Genomic DNA, 23,597 nt, shown 5'->3' with positions numbered 1-23,597 from the left:
TAAATTAAGCTCATCTTTAATGCAGCGAGCAATTTCTGTTAAAGTAGAGTGTGCCCTTTCTATTTGTCCGTTAGACGTACTATGTCGAGGATCTGCAAAGAATAAAGATATCCCATTTCTTTGTGTAAAAGATTTAAATTGGGATGAAGAAAAACTTGGTTCGTTATCTATCATCAAAGATTTGGCTAATGGAAATTGTTGTAAAATTTCTGAAACTTTATTTTCTATATTCAGTTTATTAGGGATTTCTTTTACCACTAAGTATTTGGAATACGAATCTGTTGGGAAATAGTTCGTCTTTATGTTGAATTTAAATAGTATTACATTTGCTTCTTTACTTTTGCCTATTTACCTATAACCTATTTTTACCTATTACCTATAGTACCTATTTTTGCGCACATCATTGTATTGTAACCATTTGGGAGCTTTAAGCTCACACGCATAGCCGAAATTGCAGTGCAATGCGTTAGTATTAGAACATCACGCGATCGCTTTTCTGTTCTTTTTCTGCACGTTTTGCAAGCCGGCTGCATTCGCTTGTTGATATTAACCGCAACCGCTCGCTGATAGCAACCCCGCTTAAAGTATTGTAAACCCGCTAAATAGTGAAAATAAATGCATAAAACTATAATAAAAACCATAATACAGTCCACTATTCATAAACATAACAAATTTTGGTCCCTTTCAAGCCGGATACCCGCGTTTATTTGTGCATTTACTTTTGTGAACATTAGAGACAAATTTACCGTTTTTTCGTCATGAACGCGATAATGCATAGAACGATTCAACAACGTGGTGCCTGCAAGGGGCAAATAACGCGCACCCTCAACAGTGCTGTGGAGTTTTCACAAAGATGTGAGAATGTGGAAACATTGCAACTCAAGCTGGAGCGTTTGGTCGCCACTTTCAACCACTTTATGGAGCTCTCAGATGAGTTAGTGGAATTTCACTTGGAGGAGGGATATGAAGACCCTGGATTGGACATACCCGAATACGAAGACAAGTTCTACGCCGCGCATGCTATTTTTAGTAACGCCATCAAGGACATGGGAGGTCAGGATCATGGACAGGACCAGTCGAACATTCTACTTTCAAGTACAGTGGAACGCCTATTTGAGGGACAAAACAACCTTTTGGAGAAAATTCATACTTCATCGGGAACTGCTGATTTAAGGTTTGAGAAAATTCGGATTCCCACATTTTCTGGTAAATATGAGGATTGGAGCCAGTTTAGTGATCTGTTCTTAAGCTCAGTAAATAGTAACGAAAAGCTCTCCAAGTGCCAAAAGTTTCATTATCTCAAATCATATCTGGAGGGAGAAGCACTGTCCCTAATTAAACATATTTCCGTCTGTAATGATAATTACCAAGACGCATGGGAAAAATTAGAAAATCGTTATAATAAAAGGTCGCTCATCGCTCGATCGTTTGTTCAGAATTTTTTATCGTTGCCAACCGCTAACAATTCGAATATTGCAGAATTACGCAAGGTAATTGACTCGGCCGACGAATGCATTCGAGGCTTACATGCGCTGAACTGTGACAGCCGCGATGTATGGCTCATTCATATTTTGCTGTCAAAGTTAGGTTCAGAAATTAAACAAGCTTGGGCCAACTGCAGTTTATCGGCCACTGAAGACGTCACCATAGAGGAGCTGTTCGCCTTTCTTTTCGCTCATTGTGATACTTTGGAGTCTTGTCAGGATTTACCCGCAATGCAACCCTCAAGACCAGCCCAGAGTAGACGCCGCCAAGCCGCTTTTCATGCCAGTGGATCAACTCAGTCGTCTCGTGAATGTATATATTGCCAAGGACAGCATTCTATATATTCATGCAATGAATTCAAGGCACTGGATGTAGTCAGCCGCCGCACCTTCGCCAAGGATACAAAATTATGCTTCAACTGCTTGAGTCGATCGCATCAAGTCAGGGATTGTAATTCATCGAACACTTGCCGTCAGTGCAACGCTAAGCATCACACGTTAGTACACCCGATTGAAGCAAGATCGGTTTCTGTGGCACCTGCGCACTCGACTGCCGCTGATACGAATACTGCCGCTGTTAGCCATCATATTTTGGAGAGGGCCAACAATCCAGCCCTACTGCCAACTGTTGTCGCCAATGTTATTGACACATGGGGAAACGAGACCTCGTGTAGGTTATTGCTCGATACTGGATCAACAATAACCATGGTATCTGAGTCGTTTATCCAAAGGATCGGAATTCCTCGCACGCATGCCCGCATTTCGGTAGTTGGTTTAGGTGCTAACCCGGCTGGTGTTAGCCGAGGTCGCGCTAGCTTCACCTTACTCTCAAGAACCACGACTGCATCATTGGAAGTCTCTTGTCTAATTATGAGTTCTCTAACTTCTACGATTCCAGCTCAGCAGGTCAAATCAAATGCAACTATTTGGACCAAGATTCGCAGCCTACCGCTAGCTGACCCGACGTTTGGATCTCCGGGCAAAATCGACGTTATCTTAGGCGCTGATCAGCTGTGGAACTTATATACTGGACATCGCCGAGAGTTTGGTATCGAATACCCCATCGCACTGCATACTAATTTTGGTTGGGTTATTACAGGCAGCTACACTGATGGTAACAAAGCATCTACGCACGCACAAGTTCATCACGCTTATGAAGATTTGGATTCCTTAGTTCGCTCATTTATGGACATGGAACAAGTGCATCCGAGTAAAACAACGATAGACGCCAGTGATCCCGCCGAACAACATTTTCTGAAAACACATGCTCGTAGAGAAGATGGTGTTTATATTGTTCAATACCCATTCAAGGAGCCCCGCACGCCAATTGGCTCCACTTTGCCACAGGCTTTAAACCGCTTCGCCGCTTTGGAAAGGAAATTTAGAAGATTCCCCGCACTCAAACAACAATATGTGGATTTCATGGATGATTATTTAAATCGAGGACATATGGAATTGATTCCGGCTGCTGCAGGCGGTGAGGATCCAGCACTTTACAACTATTTGGCACACCATGCAGTTTTTAAGCCAGATAGTACTACCACACGTTGCCGAGTGGTATTTGACGGCTCTGGAAAGGATTCCACGGGTCATTCTCTTAATTCGCGACTGCATATAGGACCGCCTATTCAACGGGACTTAATTGGAGTATGCCTTCGATTTCGTCAGCATCGTTATGTATTTTGTGCAGACATCGAGAAGATGTTTAGAGGCATTTTGGTGTCGGACGAACATACACAGTACCAACGCATAGTTTGGAGGAAGGATGAAAACGCTACGATGGATCATTATCGACTGTTGACAGTAACATATGGATTAGCTTCATCGCCGTTTATTGCAGTTCGAGTTCTTAAACAGCTCTCGAATGACTATGCCGAATTGTATCCCACCGCTGCTGTCGTGCTCAACAGAGACGCGTACGTTGATGATATTCCTACTGGATGCGACAACATCAAGGATCTCATTGCACTCAAAGATGAATTGATTCTGCTTCTTAGCGAAGCTCAATTCAAATTGCGAAAGTGGAGCTCAAACTGTTACGCCCTTTTAAAGTCGTTGCCAAAGGAGATTTGTGAGTATCCACCAGAGGATTTAGAGGAAGACCGCTCAATTCGATTTGTTAAAGTCCTGGGATTGTGTTGGGAACCAAAACCGGACTATATTTTCTTCAAATTAGAAACCCCCGCATTTACGACTGCTCTTACTAAACGCATATTGCTTTCAAAACTAGCCAAGATCTACGACCCGCTGGGTTTGCTTTCGCCAACTGTTGTTTTTCTGAAGATCCTATTTCAAGATAGTTGGCTAAGTTCTGTCGATTGGAATGAAGTACTACCGCAGCAAATATGTACACGATGGCAACAGTTTGCATCGGAAATGCATTTATTGGAAACTTGTCGAGTTCCTCGCTACATATCTGCACCACATCAAGAAATGGAACTGCACGGATTTGCTGATGCATCATCTCAAGCGTATGCTGCCGTCATCTATAGCCGCGTCGAAGTCAACAATGGATATGCTGTCAAACTGATTATGGCTAAAACTCGCGTAGCCCCGATTAAGCCTATCTCCATTCCGCGACTAGAGTTAAACGCAGCTCATTTACTCTCTAAACTGATTTATCTGGTCAAGCAATCATTAACTGTTCCTATTTCCAGAATTAATTGTTGGTCAGACTCTGAAATAGTCCGGCATTGGCTATCTTCTCCGCCTAGGACTTGGAACACCTATGTTTGCAACCGCACTGCTGAAATTCTAGAGGTTTGCCCACGCAGCTGCTGGCAACATATTCGAAGTGGTGATAATCCCGCAGACTGCGCATCGCGAGGAGTACTGCCAAAGGACCTCGTGGATCATCAAATATGGTGGAATGGACCACCTTGGCTATCTCAGTCACGTTCAGCTTGGCCACCTGTTAAAGCTAAGTTTGTTCTGTCGACAGAAGGAGAGGCCTGCCTAGAGATGAAGGCTGAAACGAAAGTTAATCTACACATTTCCGACGACGGAAATTCGCTATCTTGTATGATCAACAAATCCTCCTCATGGTCCCGTTTATTAAGGATAGTCAGCTACTGCCTTCGCTTCGTTCATCGTCTTCGTGAGAGGAATCGACTTTCACCATTCCTATCGGCGTGGGAGCTACAATATGCACGAGCTAAGATCTTTACGCACGCTCAAAAGGAGTTCTTCAACGTGGAGTACCAGCAGTTAACTACCGGACAGCCATTGTCGAAGAAATCGAAGTTGATCCGCTACACACCCTTTTTAGACGAGCAGAGAGTAATGCGTGTTGGTGGTCGCATCGATAATTCTATAGCTACTTATGACGCAAAGCATCCCATTCTCCTTCCTAAGGAATCTCCAATAGCTGGTCTGCTAGTTCGCTATCAACATGCTGCATTGTTACACGCTGGAGTCGAATACACGTTTCATAGTCTACGCCAAAGGTATTGGATTCTAGGAGCTCGGAACCTCGTCCGCAAAACTGTATTCAATTGCAGAACTTGCTTTCTGCAGCGAAGACACACGAGTTCTCAGCTTATGGCTGATTTACCGGAGTTTCGAGTTCAACCCGCCCGTTGTTTTCTGCACACTGGATTGGATTATGCTGGACCTGTGTCAATCAAAACATCGACAGGCCGGACACCAAGATTTGGCAAAGCTTGGTTTGCGATCTTTGTCTGCCTATCTACAAAAGCGATTCACATAGAATTGGTCAGCGATTTGACGACATCCGCCTTTATAGCCGCTTTCAAACGCTTTTGGTCTCGACGTGGACCTATATCAGATTTATACTCGGACAATGGAACGACTTTCCATGGAGCCAAAAGAGATTTAGCTGAAATGCAACGAATGGCAATAGCTCAAAGTCAAGATGAAGAAATTTCAAGCTTCATGGCCAGCCACGAGATTAATTGGCATTTCATTCCGCCATCTGCTCCCCATTTCGGAGGCATTTGGGAGACTGGTGTGAGATCCATAAAGCTGCACTTAAAACGAGTCATTGGCAGCAGTGCCTTGACATTCGAGGAGTATTCGACCCTGTTAATTCAGATTGAAGGGCTTCTGAACTCTCGCCCTTTATGCGCACCTAGCGATCACAGTCTTAACCCGCTAACTCCTTCTCATTTTCTAACAGGTCAGCCTCTCACTTCGGTACCAGAACCATCTTTCCTGGATGTAAATATCAACAGACTGCAGCGCTGGAGACAACTACAGGCCAAGGTTCAAGGTTTCTGGAAACGTTGGAATCTCGAGTATCTCAGCACGCTTCAACCTCGCACGAAATGGCATCAAGATGCTCCAAATGTTGCCGTGGACACACTGGTTGTGCTGAAGGAGCCCAATCAACCGCCAAGCAAGTGGATGCTAGGACGAGTCACCGAAGTTCATCCTGGCCAGGATCAGAGGGTTCGGGTGGTCACCGTTAAAACCGCCAAGGGAATCTACAAGCGCCCTATTACGAAAATTGCTGTGCTTCCTTTGAACTGAACCGTCGTTCAGGGGGGCCGGTATGTTGGGAAATAGTTCGTCTTTATGTTGAATTTAAATAGTATTACATTTGCTTCTTTACTTTTGCCTATTTACCTATAACCTATTTTTACCTATTACCTATAGTACCTATTTTTGCGCACATCATTGTATTGTAACCATTTGGGAGCTTTAAGCTCACACGCATAGCCGAAATTGCAGTGCAATGCGTTAGTATTAGAACATCACGCGATCGCTTTTCTGTTCTTTTTCTGCACGTTTTGCAAGCCGGCTGCATTCGCTTGTTGATATTAACCGCAACCGCTCGCTGATAGCAACCCCGCTTAAAGTATTGTAAACCCGCTAAATAGTGAAAATAAATGCATAAAACTATAATAAAAACCATAATACAGTCCACAATTCATAAACAGAATCTATAGAAGTAATGAATATAAGATTTTGGGCGTAAAATATGTCAAGATGCCAATTCTCACGTTCTCTTTCTGGAATTGGTGCTTGACCGATAGGAATCTGTACTGGGTGCCTGTTGTATTTGTTTTGATTGCAGATAGTACAATTCTTTATAAACTCCTTAAGTTTTTTGTATAAATTTGGCCAATAATAGAATCTAGCTATTTGTTTATAATTTTCATCTAGCCCTCTATGAGCTCTACAATGAGTTTCTGTGATAATAAGAGATCTGTCTTCAGGGTTCTCGACATCCTGGACAAATGTCCTTGTGTATAAAAATTTATTTTTAAAATTGTCCTTAAGTGGTTTTTGAATTCTGTAAAAGTCTTCTAGAGTACAGTGAACTATTGGGTGGAATATATTCCCTTAAGATTGATACTAAATTTTCTGGAGTGTCATACTCTATTATATGTCTATTATTTCCGAATACATTAATCGACTCATGTATTGTATAGCTCCCCGTTGCTATTAGCAATTGTTGCTTAAACTGGTTTAAGGGTTTTCGGGTTTCTTGTATTACATTCTCAAAACTACTCTCTGCAGAATGCTGAGTATTTTGATCTGAGACCGATTCATTACTTTCCGTTAAATTATTTATTTGAATCCTAGATAAAGCGTCCGCAACAACATTAGTTGCTCCTGGCTTGTAAATAATTTTGGGTGAATAGCTTTCAATAAAGGAATACCACCTTTTCATCTCAATATTTGTTTTTTTTTGAGAAATGGAAAATGAAAGAGGGTGATGATCAGTATAGATCTCGATGTTGTTAACCCCAAGTAATTTCGAAGATTTTTAAAAGCCCATACAATGGCTAAAAGTTCCTTTTTATTGGTTGCGTATAATTGTTCGGTTTTTATCAGAGTTTTTGAAATAAATGTAATTGGGTTTCCTTCCTGAGAAAGAACAGCACCAATTGCTAAGTCAGATGCGTCCGTTGTTAAAGTAAATTTTTTATTATAGTCTGATTGTACTAGTTCTACTTGTGCAATTAAATTTTCTTTGAGCTCGTTAAAAGCTCTTACAGCTGAATCATCAAACTGTTTTAAAGTTTTACGTGATGCCTTTTTTGATACTTTTCCGTTTTGGCCTTCTAAATATTTTGTTGAAGGTTTAGCTATCTTTGCGTAATTTTGCACAAATTTTCTGTAATATCCTATAAGGCCTAGGAAGCTTCTAAGCTCTCGAATATTTTTAGGTATCGGATATTTTACGATAGTAGAAATTTTTTCGGGATCGGTTTTTATCACATTGTGGGAAACAACGTAACCGAGAAAATTGGTCTCTAATTTAAAGAACTTTGATTTTTCAATTGAAATTTTCATGTTTGCGTTCAGCAAAATTTTAATAATGAGAATTAAATCTTTGTAATGTTGTTCAATTGATTTTGAAAATATAATTATGTCATCCATATAAACGTGACATGTTTTACCCACTTGTTCTCTTAAAATATCATCCATCGCTCGTTGGAATATTCTTGGAGCGTTGGTCAAACCGAAAGGCATTCTTAGGAATTCGTATTTCCCGTTGTTTATTGAAAATGAGGTTTTCTGAATGTCTGGTTCATTCATGAGAATCTGATGAAATCCAGATTCCAAGTCAATTGTTGAAAAGTATTTGGCTTTTCCAAGATTTGACAAAATCACTGAAGGGTCCTGCATTGGATATCTATCTAGTATTGTGTTTTCATTAAGTTCTTTATAATCAATTACGAGTCTGAGTTTTGGAGTTCCGTCTTCATTGAAACTCTTTTTTGGTACTACTAGTACTGGTGAAATATAAGGACTTCTACTTGGCCTTATAATTTCTTCATTTAACATTCGATTTACTTCAGAATTCACAAAATCTGAAGCTGATTGAGCATAAGGGTATTGTTTGCTGTAAATGGCCCTATCATTTACGGTGTTTATTTCACCGCGGATATCTGTCCTAAATGGAATCTGCATATTTATTTTTGAATGCTCTTCATTGATAATGTTTAATATTTCGTTCTCCAGATCTTTTCTTTGATCTGCAGACGATATTTTTATGTTGTTTATTTTTTGACTGTCGGATAGTTCAACGACGGCGTGTTCAGAATTTTTATATTCCAAACTATTATTTTTGTCGGATATTTCAACGACGGCGTGTTCGGAATTTTTGAATTCCAAACATTTGTTTTTGTCGGATTTTTCAACGACGGCGTGTTCAGGATTTGTACATCCCAAACTTGATTCGCTTTGATTACCCATTTCAGATTCGGATCTGATTTGAGCTTTTTCATCTAAGTATTTTTTTAATATAAATTCTTTTAATGGAAGAATGGTGTTTTCTTCTGTTAAAGAATGTTGGTTTAATATGTTTCCGTTATCATAATTTAATTTTTCTTCTATTCCATTATATTTAATTACTCCCTTAGCTGTATCAATTACCGCTCCTATTTTTTTTAATAGGCTATAGCCGACCAGTAAATCTGAGTCTAGCCCATCTATTTCATAAAAAGTATATCGCGTATCAAAAATAGTTATCATATGATAATATTTAATTATTGAATATCCATTCACTGTAGATACTCTTTTGTAAATTGGAAGCTCGTTTTTATTTTTATAAATTCTTGTTCTTATATAACACGAGGTTGCCCCAGTGTCAATTAATATTTTTAATTTTTTATTTATTTTTGGGTAATTTATAAATAAGTAGGGTAAGCCTACTCCTGACTTTTGTCTAAAAAATGGTTCTCCTCAATGTTATTTAATCTCATCGTCTTGTTAGCCGGTTGGTTAACAGTTCCAGTTGGTACCCTTTTATTTTGGGTTTGGCCTTGCTGAGTGTTCTGGGTCTCAAATTTTTTTGTTTGATCCCACTTGTTCTGACTATAATTATTATTTTGATATTTATTATAGCCTTGATTATAGCCGTTGTAAGCCTTATTCTGAACCTGGATAGACTCGTCTACCTCCATTGGTTCCGGATTATTTTGTGGCTGCCTATAGGTGTTCCACTGTTTTTGTTGGTTATTATTAAATCTACCCTGGTTCAAAGAATTATTTTTATTCTGATTATAATAACCGAAAGTATTTTTGTTCTGGTAGTTGTCATGATTAAACCTTAAATTATTATTGTTTCGCTGGTTACTATAACTATTGTTTTGCTGTCTAGTCTTGTGGTTGAAATGTGTTTGTCCATTTCCACTAGAGTTTGGTCCGCTATGTTTTCTCTGAGTAGAAGAGAAGCTATTTGCGAAATGAGCCCTCATGTTGTTGTGTTCCAGTTCCTGAACTATGACCATTGCATTTGGTAGGTCGGGAGGATTCATTGAGAAAATGGTATCTGAAATTTGGCCGTTGAGGCCGGTAATAAAAACTCTAAGAGCTGTCTTCCTACGTTTCTCATTCGTTTCCGCTGGTATAGGTTTGTTTCTACCGTAGGTCATAATAGTTTTATTAATTTTCTATTAACTTTACCATAATAATCCATTATGGATAATTTTCCCTGACTCAATACACTTAGTTCCTGTTCAATAATGTTAATTGGTCGTTTGTCGCTAAAGACGAAGTCAAGTCTGGCCATTATGGCATCGAAATTATTTACAGTACCGTAATGGGTTAAGGCGTCGTTTGCCATTCCTGTTATTTTGTTTCGTAATATAAAGACAAAGTCAAGTCTGGCCATTATGGCATCGAAATTATTTACAGTACCGTTATGGGTTAAGGCGTCGTTTGCCATTCCTGTTATTTTGTTTCGTAATATAGATAAGGCAGTCTTTCACTCCCTCTGGCATATTGCCCCATGGCTACTTCTGCCGATTCTCTCCAGCTTACATATTTATCCTCTTCACATTTATATTCCCTAAAAGATTTGATGATCTCATAAGATGTGTCGCATTTTATATTCGGATCTACAAGCTCTATCTGATAATCCTCAACCGTTTTAATTTTGTGAGAAAGCTGCGATCTTAAGTTAACGATCTCTTCCTTTAATGGATTTAATTCAAGATTTACAATTTGCTTAATTAAATCTCCTACATTTAACATTGTGTTGTTTGTTATTGCCTGATAGCTTGTATTTTCTTGATGATTCATGTGGAGTCTTTTATTTGCTCCAGTCTGGCTTGTTGAAGGTTCTGGCATTTTAAGAACTCTTTTAAAATTTGAAATTAACTCTTCCACTTTGTATATTTATATTTCCTTTCTTACAAATTTTTTATAATATAATAATAATAAAAAATGTATGATAAAAATAGTATCGCTCACGAATCGTCCTTATTTTTTTCTCTTCTCGTTATTATTTTTCCTGTTGGGGTCGTCCTTATCCTGAATGATGATCCTGATTGGGGTCGCCCTTCTTCTTTCTGTTTTTAAATTGTCTCGGGGTCTTCCTTCTTTAATTAGGTCTTCCTTCTTTCCAATATTTGGCGAGGGATTGCCCTTCAGCCTGTTTTCTTAGAATGTCTTTGTTGTTGATTTTGAAGATTTTTTTAAAATTGTTTTTCACAATGTTTATTTTTTATTTTTTTTATGAAAAATTTTTTGTCGCTTTTTGATTTTTATATTGTCCGAGCAGTGAATTTATGTTACGATCACTATTTTGTAGTTTGAGATTTTAAGAGGATTATTTCATTAATTAATTTCCACCTTAGTTTTTTTTTATCAACACAAACTTTTTATTTATTCGTCGGTTGTATCGGGTTTTATTGGCCGCGCTAAATTCCTTTTTTCACTTTAAAATTTTTTTGTTTTTATTTTAAAGCTTGTTTTTTTAGAATTTTTCAATCTCACGGCCCAACGTTGGGCGCCAATTAAGTTTCTCACTAGTGATTTAATTACAAAAATTTATTTTTATTTATTAATCACTTAATCACTACTACAATTTTTTAATAGGTCGAACTTAGTTAATTCACTGCTCGTTTACTTTTACTCGATTTGTACTACTGCTCGATTCGGATCTCCAAAACGGACTCGGGGCTCGCTTTGGGGATCTTTTGTTTACGTTAGCGGACTGGATGTTTACAGCATCCCTTTGATTTGGGCTGCGTGAAATTGATCTGCGTGGGAATGATTCGGAGGCCGGGCTGAAAGAAATAGCTGACCACGGGTTTATCTCGGGTCTGTCAGAGTTATTTGGAAATTGGCTCTCGGCTCAAAGTTGTTTATAAATTGGGTAAGAGCTCATAAATAATGTGTCATATAACTTTTATATAAAAATAAAAATAAAAAAAAGTATAACAAGAGAGGAAGTTAACTTCTTCAAGCCGATGTTTTTATACCCTTGCAGTTGAAAAAAATAATCAATAATTTTATTAATTTGAATTCGAAATTCTTAAAAATTTATAAATGTATATTCCCAATATTATAAGATAATATGTCAAATAGCCCGAAAGCTATATGATATAGTCGCCCGATTTTAATGTTATTTAATTCGAAATTCAGAACTAATTAAAAATGTTATTTTCAAGCTTATAAAATTATATGTTAAACAATAAAGGAAGTTAACTTCGGCAAGCCGAAGTTTTGTATACCCTTGCAGTTATAAAAAATAATCAATAATTTTATTAAATTGAATTCGAAATTCTTAAAAATTTATAAATGTATATTCCCAATATTATAAGATAATATGTCAATTAGCCCGAAAGCTATATGATATAGTCGTCCGATTTTAATAATATTTAATTCGAAATTCAGAACTAATTAAAAAATGTTATTTTCAAGCTTATAAAATTATATGTTAAACAAGAAAGAAAGTTAACTTCGGCAAGCCGAAGTTTTGTATACCCTTGCAGTTATAAAAATAATCAATAATTTTATGAAATTGAATTCGGAATTCTTAAAATTATTATTATTATTAGGTGGCACTACAACCCGATTCGGGTTTTGGCCGACCTCAGCGTCTCCCAACACGCTCCTCTGCTCCTCGCGCGCCTTCTCCAATCGGAAATACCCAGTGCAGTCAGGTTCACCTCCACTTGGTCCTTCCATCGGAGGTCCTTCCCCTTCCTCGTCGTCCGTAGTCGACCCTCGCTTCAAACACCTTCTGAGCTGGAGATTCTTCATCCATACGCACAGGGTGGCCGAGCTAGCGCAGGCGTTGTATCGTGATGCGCCGGACCACGTCCACGTCCTCGTACAACTCGTACAGCTCGTGGTTCATCCGAATACGAAAGTCGTCCCAAGCGCTGCTGCATCCGTCTGTGATATTACTCATGCTTCTGCGCCATATAATAGCACGTGTAGGATGAGTGTCAGGCTGACGTCATTTACGGTGTTAATGGCAGTGCCAAGGTACTTGAACTCCTTGACCACTTCCAAGGAATACCTGTCCGCTACCACATGGGAGTCTAGGCGCCGCGCCTCCCTGCTTGTCGACAGCATATACTTCGTCTTGCCATCGTTTACCGCCAAACCTACTTTTGCTGACTCTTTTTCGATAGCCGAAAATGCAGCAGTGACATCACGCTTGCTGCGGCTAATGATGTCAATATCATCGGCATACGCAAGGAGCTGGACACTTTTGTAAAAAATAGTGCCAGATCGATGTACACCGGCACAGACATGGTGGCATATTGGCGTTCCCTCGTCGGGCTATCGAATGCAGCTTTATAATCGACAAAGAGATGGTGTGTGTCAATGTTATTCTCGTGGGTTTTTTCCAGGATTTGGCGTAATGTGAAGATCTGGTCTATGGTGGACTTACCAGGTCTGAAGCCGCACTGATAAGGTCCGATCAGTGTGCTGGTATACGGCTTCAGTCGTTCACATATTACGCTCGATAGGACCCTGTATGAGATGGTAATCAGGCTGATTCCCCGGTAGTTGGCGCATATCGTCGGGTCGCCTTTCTTCAGAACGGGACAAAGGACGCTGAGATTCCAATCGTTGGGCATGCTGAGCTGATGCATGCACTTTATCAGCTCTTCGCCGCCGACCTTGAACAACTCTGCAGACAGTCCATCAGAACCGGCTGCTTTGTTGTTTTTGAGCCTCGTTATAGCAACTCGGACCTCGTCATGGTTAGGTAGTGGTATATCCACATTGTCGTCGATTGGTGGTATCGGGCTGATTCGTCCAATGGCGGGATTGGTGCCGTCATCGCCTGCTAGCAGCTTGGAGAAATGCTCCCTTCATAATCTCAGCGTGCACTGCGTATCCGTAACAAAATTTCCATTTTCATCCCGACAGTTAGATGCTCCGGTCTTGAAACCTTGTGTCAGACGGTTGACTTGTTGGTAGAATTTTCAAACATCATTCCTGTCTTGTAACACCTCAAGTTCCTCCCGTTTTTTCCGTCAGAAAAGTCGTCTCTCTTCCTTCCCTATCTCCCTGTAACGTTCCCACGTAGATCGCGGTGCGCTAGACTGCAGCGTTTTTCTGTGGGCGGCGTTTTTTGCTGCAGCTGCGACGCGACACTCCTCGTCATACCATTGGTTCCGTGTGGGTGGGCGCTTGAACCCAATGGTTGTTTCAGCAGCAGCTCGCATGGAGTGGGATATGTGCGCCCAGAGTCCGCCGGCGTCAACAGGGAGAGGGATAGGTTGGTGGAGCAGATCCGAGAGGTGAGTGGAGTCTGCTATTGCTGTCCGTTGTGATCGCAGCCTAGTGACGTCAAGCTTTCGTTGCGTGATGGGGCGTATGTTTTTCGCTCGGCATAGCTGTATGCGTATCTTGGCTGCGACAAGATAGTGGTCCAAGTCAATGTTGACTTCTTAAAAATTTAAAAATGTATTTTCCCAATATTAAAAGATAATATGTCAAAAAGCCCCAAAGCTATAATTTGTTTCACATTATTTTCCACCAATTATCCAATCGTTCTAATGACAGCTATATGATATACTCGTCCGATTTTAATAAAATGAAATTTGAAATTCAGAACTAATTAAAAAATGTTATTTTCAAGCTTATAAGGTTATATGTTAAAAACACAAAGGATATAATTCTTATTTCATGTTTTCCTACCAATTTTCCGATTGTTCATATGGCAGCTATATGATATGGTCGTCCGATTCTGAAAAAATGTAATTCGAAATTCAAAACCAAATAAAAAATGTTATTGCCAAGCGTAGAAGGTTAAAAGTTAAAAAACACCGAAGATATAATCTTTCAATATTATTTTACCACTAATTTTCCGATTGTTACTATGGGAGCTATATGATACAGATTATGATAAAATTTAATTCGAAATTCAAAACTAACTAAAAAATGTTATATCCAAGCTTAGAAAGGTATATGTTGAAAAACACGAAAGATATAATTTTTTTTAATTGTTTCCCCTATAGTTCCTATGGGAGTTATAAGATATAGTTGTCTGATCCAACTGGTTCCGACTTATATACTACCTGCAATAGAAAGAAGACTTTTGGAAAAGTTTCAGCCCGATAGCTTTAAAACTGAGAGACTAGTTTGCGTAGAAACGGACGGACAGACGGACAAGCGGACATGGCTAGATCGACTGGTCTTGTGACGGAAACGTCTCCTTCACTTCGTTGCAAACTTCTGACTGACATCATTATACCCTCTGCAGGGGTATAAAAAGGAATATATAACTAAGGGATTATTTCTCAGTGTTAACTAGTGTTCTTGTCTAGACGTGAGAAAACAATGACTGTGGGTAAATTTAGACGCAAGGTGTCAATATATAATTTATCTTTCTCCACAGCTATGGATAGGCATGCATTTGCTAGTAAATTTTGAATTCTTACCTTAAAGTGTGGATCATTGTCTTAGGTTCTTTCTAATACCTGGGTAGTGATCATGATGCACGGATATATACATATACTAGTGAGAGCAAAAAGTGAGGTGAATTTTCAATTTAAAATCCGCGGGCTTAAGATGACGGAATAGTTCGTTTTTTGCTTTCGATCAATTGAGCGGAGAAGTGCCATCAAATTTTGTTTGAGAAGTGTAATTTCGGCTGCGAAAACGTTGAAAATGTTACGGAAGGCATGGTGATTCTACCATGTCCCAAAAAAATGTTTATAAGTGGTACAAGGAATTTAAATAAGGTCGGGAACGTGTTGATGACTGCGAGCGCTCCGGACGACCATCGACCTCAATAGATGACCAACACGTCAATGAAGTAAACGAATTTGTGATCAAATATCGTCGGTTGACTATTAGAGATCTTATTGATATGAAGGATCTGTGAAAACCATTTTGAAAGACGATTTCGGCCTACGAAAAGTCAAAACTCGTTTGGTACCGAAAACGCTTAATTTCATGCAAAGAAGTCATCTTGAGACTTGGATTTATGCTTACGACCCTGAAACAACAGACCAATCAAGGGAAAATAGCGCTAAGGCGATATTCAATAGGCTGTCTCGGGTCTGCTTTATAAAGCCGCTCATCTCAACCACCATTTCCTTGTAGAGGTAAGATCAATAAAATCTTTTACTCTGCCGGTTAATCCTGCACCTTTGACATGCATCATCGAATCTCAGAGCCTAACACAATTGTTAGGCTAAGCTTTGTAAATAACTACACACAGAACACTCGCATAAAATCACTGAAAAAGACAAGATCTCTCGTATCAAGCACGAAGTTCATCAACGACCACAGATATAAAAAGTAAACAAAGCTGTGCACAACCGACGCTAAATCGAATTACATATATATATAAAAAAAAAAAATAAAAAAAAGTATAACAAGAGAGGAAGTTAACTTCTTCAAGCCGATGTTTTTATACCCTTGCAGTTGAAAAAAATAATCAATAATTTTATTAAATTGAATTCGAAATTCTTAAAAATTTATAAATGTATATTCCCAATATTATAAGATAATATGTCAAATAGCCCGAAAGCTATATGATATAGTCGCCCGTTTTAATAATATTTAATTCGAAATTCAGAACTAATTAAAAAATGTTATTTTCAAGCTTATAAAATTATATGTTAAACAAGAAAGAAAGTTAACTTCGGTAAGCCGAAGTTTTGTATACCCTTGCAGTTATAAAAAATAATCAACAATTTTATTAAATTGAATTCGAAATTCTTAAAAATTTATAAATGTATATTCCCAATATTATAAGATAATATGTCAAATAGCCCGAAAGCTATATGATATAGTCGCCCGTTTTAATAATATTTAATTCGAAATTCAGAACTAATTAAAAAATGTTATTTTCAAGCTTATAAAATTATATGTTAAACAAGAAAGAAAGTTAACTTCGGCAAGCCGAAGTTTTGTATACCCTTGCAGTTATAAAAATAATCAAGATTTTATTTAATTGAATTCGGAATTCTTAAAATTATTATTATTATTAGGTGGCACTACAACCCGATTCGGGTTTTGGCCGACCTCAGCGTCTCCCAACACGCGCCTCTGCTCCTCGCGCTCCTTCTCCAATCGGAAATACCCAGTGCAGTCAGGTTCACCTCCACTTGGCCCTTCCATCGGAGGTCCTTCCCCTTCCTCGTCGTCCGTAGTCGACCCTCGCTTCAAACACCTTCTGAGCTGGAGATTCTTCATCCATACGCACAGGGTGGCCGAGCTAGCGCAGGCGTTGTATCGTGATGCGCCGGACCACGTCCACGTCCTCGTACAACTCGTACAGCTCGTGGTTCATCCGAATACGAAAGTCGTCCCAAGCGCTGCTGCATCCGTCTGTGATATTACTCATGCTTCTGCGCCATATAATAGCACGTGTAGGATGAGTGTCAGGCTGACGTCATTTACGGTGTTAATGGCAGTGCCAAGGTACTTGAACTCCTTGACCACTTCCAAGGAATACCTGTCCGCTACCACATGGGAGTCTAGGCGCCGCGCCTCCCTGCTTGTCGACAGCATATACTTCGTCTTGCCATCGTTTACCGCCAAACCTACTTTTGCTGACTCTTTTTCGATAGCCGAAAATGCAGCAGTGACATCACGCTTGCTGCGGCTAATGATGTCAATATCATCGGCATACGCAAGGAGCTGGACACTTTTGTAAAAAATAGTGCCAGATCGATGTACACCGGCACAGACATGGTGGCATATTGGCGTTCCCTCGTCGGGCTATCGAATGCAGCTTTATAATCGACAAAGAGATGGTGTGTGTCAATGTTATTCTCGTGGGTTTTTTCCAGGATTTGGCGTAATGTGAAGATCTGGTCTATGGTGGACTTACCAGGTCTGAAGCCGCACTGATAAGGTCCGATCAGTGTGCTGGTATACGGCTTCAGTCGTTCACATATTACGCTCGATAGGACCCTGTATGAGATGGTAATCAGGCTGATTCCCCGGTAGTTGGCGCATATCGTCGGGTCGCCTTTCTTCAGAACGGGACAAAGGACGCTGAGATTCCAATCGTTGGGCATGCTGAGCTGATGCATGCACTTTATCAGCTCTTCGCCGCCGACCTTGAACAACTCTGCAGACAGTCCATCAGAACCGGCTGCTTTGTTGTTTTTGAGCCTCGTTATAGCAACTCGGACCTCGTCATGGTTAGGTAGTGGTATATCCACATTGTCGTCGATTGGTGGTATCGGGCTGATTCGTCCAATGGCGGGATTGGTGCCGTCATCGCCTGCTAGCAGCTTGGAGAAATGCTCCCTTCATAATCTCAGCGTGCACTGCGTATCCGTAACAAAATTTCCATTTTCATCCCGACAGTTAGATGCTCCGGTCTTGAAACCTTGTGTCAGACGGTTGACTTGTTGGTAGAATTTTCAAACATCATTCCTGTCTTGTAACACCTCAAGTTCCTCCCGTTTTTTCCGTCAGAAAAGTCGTCTCTCTTCCTTCCCTATCTCCCTGTAACGTTCCCACGTAGATCGCGGTGCGCTAGACTGCAGCGTTTTTCTGTGGGCGGCGTTTTTTGCTGCAGCTGCGACGCGACACTCCTCGTCATACCATTGGTTCCGTGTGGGTGGGCGCTTGAACCCAATGGTTGTTTCAGCAGCAGCTCGCATGGAGTGGGATATGTGCGCCCAGAGTCCGCCGGCGTCAACAGGGAGAGGGATAGGTTGGTGGAGCAGATCCGAGAGGTGAGTGGAGTCTGCTATTGCTGTCCGTTGTGATCGCAACCTAGTGACGTCAAGCTTTCGTTGCGTGATGGGGCGTATGTTTTTCGCTCGGCATAGCTGTATGCGTATCTTGGCTGCGACAAGATAGTGGTCCAAGTCAATGTTGACTTCTTAAAAATTTAAAAATGTATTTTCCCAATATTAAAAGATAATATGTCAAAAAGCCCCAAAGCTATAATTTGTTTCACATTATTTTCCACCAATTATCCAATCGTTCTAATGACAGCTATATGATATACTCGTCCGATTTTAATAAAATGAAATTTGAAATTCAGAACTAATTAAAAAATGTTATTTTCAAGCTTATAAGGTTATATGTTAAAAACACAAAGGATATAATTCTTATTTCATGTTTTCCTACCAATTTTCCGATTGTTCATATGGCAGCTATATGATATGGTCGTCCGATTCTGAAAAAATGTAATTCGAAATTCAAAACCAAATAAAAAATGTTATTGCCAAGCGTAGAAGGTTAAAAGTTAAAAAACACCGAAGATATAATCTTTCAATATTATTTTACCACTAATTTTCCGATTGTTACTATGGGAGCTATATGATACAGATTATGATAAAATTTAATTCGAAATTCAAAACTAACTAAAAAATGTTATATCCAAGCTTAGAAAGGTATATGTTGAAAAACACGAAAGATATAATTTTTTTTAATTGTTTCCCCTATAGTTCCTATGGGAGTTATAAGATATAGTTGTCTGATCCAACTGGTTCCGACTTATATACTACCTGCAATAGAAAGAAGACTTTTGGAAAAGTTTCAGCCCGATAGCTTTAAAACTGAGAGACTAGTTTGCGTAGAAACGGACGGACAGACGGACAAGCGGACATGGCTAGATCGACTGGTCTTGTGACGGAAACGTCTCCTTCACTTCGTTGCAAACTTCTGACTGACATCATTATACCCTCTGCAGGGGTATAAAAAGGAATATATAACTAAGGGATTATTTCTCAGTGTTAACTAGTGTTCTTGTCTAGACGTGAGAAAACAATGACTGTGGGTAAATTTAGACGCAAGGTGTCAATATATAATTTATCTTTCTCCACAGCTATGGATAGGCATGCATTTGCTAGTAAATTTTGAATTCTTACCTTAAAGTGTGGATCATTGTCTTAGGTTCTTTCTAATACCTGGGTAGTGATCATGATGCACGGATATATACATATACTAGTGAGAGCAAAAAGTGAGGTGAATTTTCAATTTAAAATCCGCGGGCTTAAGATGACGGAATAGTTCGTTTTTTGCTTTCGATCAATTGAGCGGAGAAGTGCCATCAAATTTTGTTTGAGAAGTGTAATTTCGGCTGCGAAAACGTTGAAAATGTTACGGAAGGCATGGTGATTCTACCATGTCCCAAAAAAATGTTTATAAGTGGTACAAGGAATTTAAATAAGGTCGGGAACGTGTTGATGACTGCGAGCGCTCCGGACGACCATCGACCTCAATAGATGACCAACACGTCAATGAAGTAAACGAATTTGTGATCAAATATCGTCGGTTGACTATTAGAGATCTTATTGATATGAAGGATCTGTGAAAACCATTTTGAAAGACGATTCAGGCCTACGAAAAGTCAAAACTCGTTTGGTACCGAAAACGCTTAATTTCATGCAAAGAAGTCATCTTGAGACTTGGATTTATGCTTACGACCCTGAAACAACAGACCAATCAAGGGAAAATAGCGCTAAGGCGATATTCAATAGGCTGTCTCGGGTCTGCTTTATAAAGCCGCTCATCTCAACCACCATTTCCTTGTAGAGGTAAGATCAATAAAATCTTTTACTCTGCCGGTTAATCCTGCACCCTTGACATGCATCATCGAATCGCAGAGCCTAACACAATTGTTAGGCTAAGCTTTGTAAATAACTACACACAGAACACTCGCATAAAATCACTGAAAAAGACAAGATCTCTCGTATCAAGCACGAAGTTCATCAACGACCACAGATATAAAAAGTAAACAAAGCTGTGCACAACCGACGCTAAATCGAATTACATATATATATAAAAAAAAAAAATAAAAAAAAGTATAACAAGAGAGGAAGTTAACTTCTTCAAGCCGATGTTTTTATACCCTTGCAGTTGAAAAAAATAATCAATAATTTTATTAAATTGAATTCGAAATTCTTAAAAATTTATAAATGTATATTCCCAATATTATAAGATAATATGTCAAATAGCCCGAAAGCTATATGATATAGTCGCCCGATTTTAATAATATTTAATTCGAAATTCAGAACTAATTAAAAAATGTTATTTTCAAGCTTATAAAATTATATGTTAAACAAGAAAGAAAGTTAACTTCGGTAAGCCGAAGTTTTGTATACCCTTGCAGTTATAAAAAATAATCAACAATTTTATTAAATTGAATTCGAAATTCTTAAAAATTTATAAATGTATATTCCCAATATTATAAGATAATATGTCAAATAGCCCGAAAGCTATATGATATAGTCGCCCGTTTTAATAATATTTAATTCGAAATTCAGAACTAATTAAAAAATGTTATTTTCAAGCTTATAAAATTATATGTTAAACAAGAAAGAAAGTTAACTTCGGCAAGCCGAAGTTTTGTATACCCTTGCAGTTATAAAAATAATCAAGATTTTATTTAATTGAATTCGGAATTCTTAAAATTATTATTATTATTAGGTGGCACTACAACCCGATTCGGGTTTTGGCCGACCTCAGCGTCTCCCAACACGCGCCTCTGCTCCTCGCGCTCCTTCTCCAATCGGAAATACCCAGTGCAGTCAGGTTCACCTCCACTTGGCCCTTCCATCGGAGGTCCTTCCCCTTCCTCGTCCTCCGTAGTCGACCCTCGCTTCAAACACCTTCTGAGCTGGAGATTCTTCATCCATACGCACAGGGTGGCCGAGCTAGCGCAGGCGTTATATTGTTATGCGCCGGACCACGTCCACGTCGTCGTACAACTCGTACAGCTCGTGGTTCATCCGAATACGAAAGTCGTCCCAAGCGCTGCTGCATCCGTCTGTGATATTACTCATGCTTCTGCGCCATATAATAGCACGGGTAGGATGAGTGTCTTGTAGAGTGTTAATTTTGTTCGGCGAGAGAGGTCTCTATTGCACATTTGCTTACTCAGACCAAAGTAGCACCTATTGGCAAGTGTGATTCTTCGCTTGATCTCCAGGCTGACGTCATTTACGGTGTTAATGGCAGTGCCAAGGTACTTGAACTCCTTGACCACTTCCAAGGAATAGCTGTCCGCTACCACATGGGAGTCTAGGCGTCGCGCCTCCCTGCTTGTCGCCAGCATATACTTCGTCTTGCCCTCGTTTACCGCCAAACCTACTTTTGCCGACTCTTTTTCGATAGCCGAAAATGCAGCAGTGACATCAGGCTTGCTGCGGCTAATGATGTCAATATCATCGGCATACGCAAAGAGCTGGACACTTTTGTAAAAAATAGTGCCAGATCGATGTACACCGGCACAGACATGGTGGCATATTGGCGTTCCCGGGGGCTATCGAATGCAGCTTTATAATCGACAAAGAGATGGTGTGTGTCAATGTTATTCTCGTGGGTTTTTTCCAGGATTTGGCGTAATGTGAAGATCTGGTCTATGGTGGACTTACCAGGTCTGAAGCCGCACTGATAAGGTCCGATCAGTGTGCTGGTATACGGCTTCAGTCGTTCACATATTACGCTCGATAGGACCCTGTATGAGATGGTAATCAGGCTGATTCCCCGGTAGTTGGCGCATATCGTCGGGTCGCCTTTCTTCAGAACGGGACAAAGGACGCTGAGATTCCAATCGTTGGGCATGCTGAGCTGATGCATGCACTTTATCAGCTCTTCGCCGCCGACCTTGAACAACTCTGCAGACAGTCCATCAGCACCGGCTGCTTTGTTGTTCTTGAGCCTCGTTATAGCAACTCGGACCTCGCCATTGTTAGGTAGTGGTATATCCACATTGTCGTCGATTGGTGGTATCGGGCTGATTCGTCCAATGGTGGGATTGGTGCCGTCATCGCCTGCTAGCAGCTTGGAGAAATGCTCCCTTCATAATCTCAGCGTGCACTGCGTATCCGTAACCAAATTTCCATTTTCATCCCGACAGTTAGATGCTCCGGTCTTGAAACCTTGTGTCAGACGGTTGACTTGTTGGTAGAATTTTCAAACATCATTCCTGTCTTGTAACACCTCAAGTTCCTCCCGTTTTTTCCGTCAGAAAAGTCGCCTCTCTTCCTTCCTTTTCTCCCTGTAACGTTCCCACGTAGATCGCGGTGCGCTAGACTGCAGCGTTTTTCTGTGGGCGGCGTTTTTTGCTGCAGCTGCGACGCGACACTCCTCGTCATACCATTGGTTCCGTGTGGGTGGGCGCTTGAACCCAATGGTTGTTTCAGCAGCAGCTCGCATGGAGTGGGATATGTGCGCCCAGAGTCCGCCGGCGTCAACAGGGAGAGGGATAGGTTGGTGGAGCAGATCCGAGAGGTGAGTGGAGTCTGCTATTGCTGTCCGTTGTGATCGCAACCTAGTGACGTCAAGCTTTCGTTGCGTGATGGGGCGTATGTTTTTCGCTCGGCATAGCCGTATGCGTATCCTGACTGCGACAAGATAGTGGTCCAAGTCAATGTTGACTTCTTAAAAATTTAAAAATGTATTTTCCCAATATTAAAAGATAATATGTCAAAAAGCCCCAAAGCTATAATTTGTTTCACATTATTTTCCACCAATTTTCCAATCGTTCTAATGACAGCTATATAATATAGTCGTCCAATTTTAATAAAATTAAATTTGAAATTCAGAACTAATTAAAAAATGTTATTTTCAAGCTTATAAGGTTATATGTTAAAAACACAAAGGATATAATTCTTATTTCATGTTTTCCTACCAATTTTCCGATTGTTCATATGGCAGCTATATGATATGGTCGTCCGATTCTGAAAAAATGTAATTCGAAATTCAAAACCAAATAAAAAATGTTATTGCCAAGCGTAGAAGGTTAAAAGTTAAAAAACACCGAAGATATAATCTTTCAATATTATTTTACCACTAATTTTCCGATTGTTACTATGGGAGCTATATGATACAGATTATGATAAAATTTAATTCGAAATTCAAAACTAACTAAAAAGTGTTATATCCAAGCTTAGAAAGGTATATGTTGAAAAACACGAAAGATATAATTTATATCGACTTATATACTACCTGCAATAGAAA

This window comes from Drosophila biarmipes, unplaced genomic scaffold, assembly GCF_025231255.1.
Source record: "Drosophila biarmipes strain raj3 unplaced genomic scaffold, RU_DBia_V1.1 ptg000019l, whole genome shotgun sequence".
Taxonomy (NCBI): domain Eukaryota; kingdom Metazoa; phylum Arthropoda; class Insecta; order Diptera; family Drosophilidae; genus Drosophila; species Drosophila biarmipes.
Note: the sequence above shows the minus strand (reverse complement) of the source record.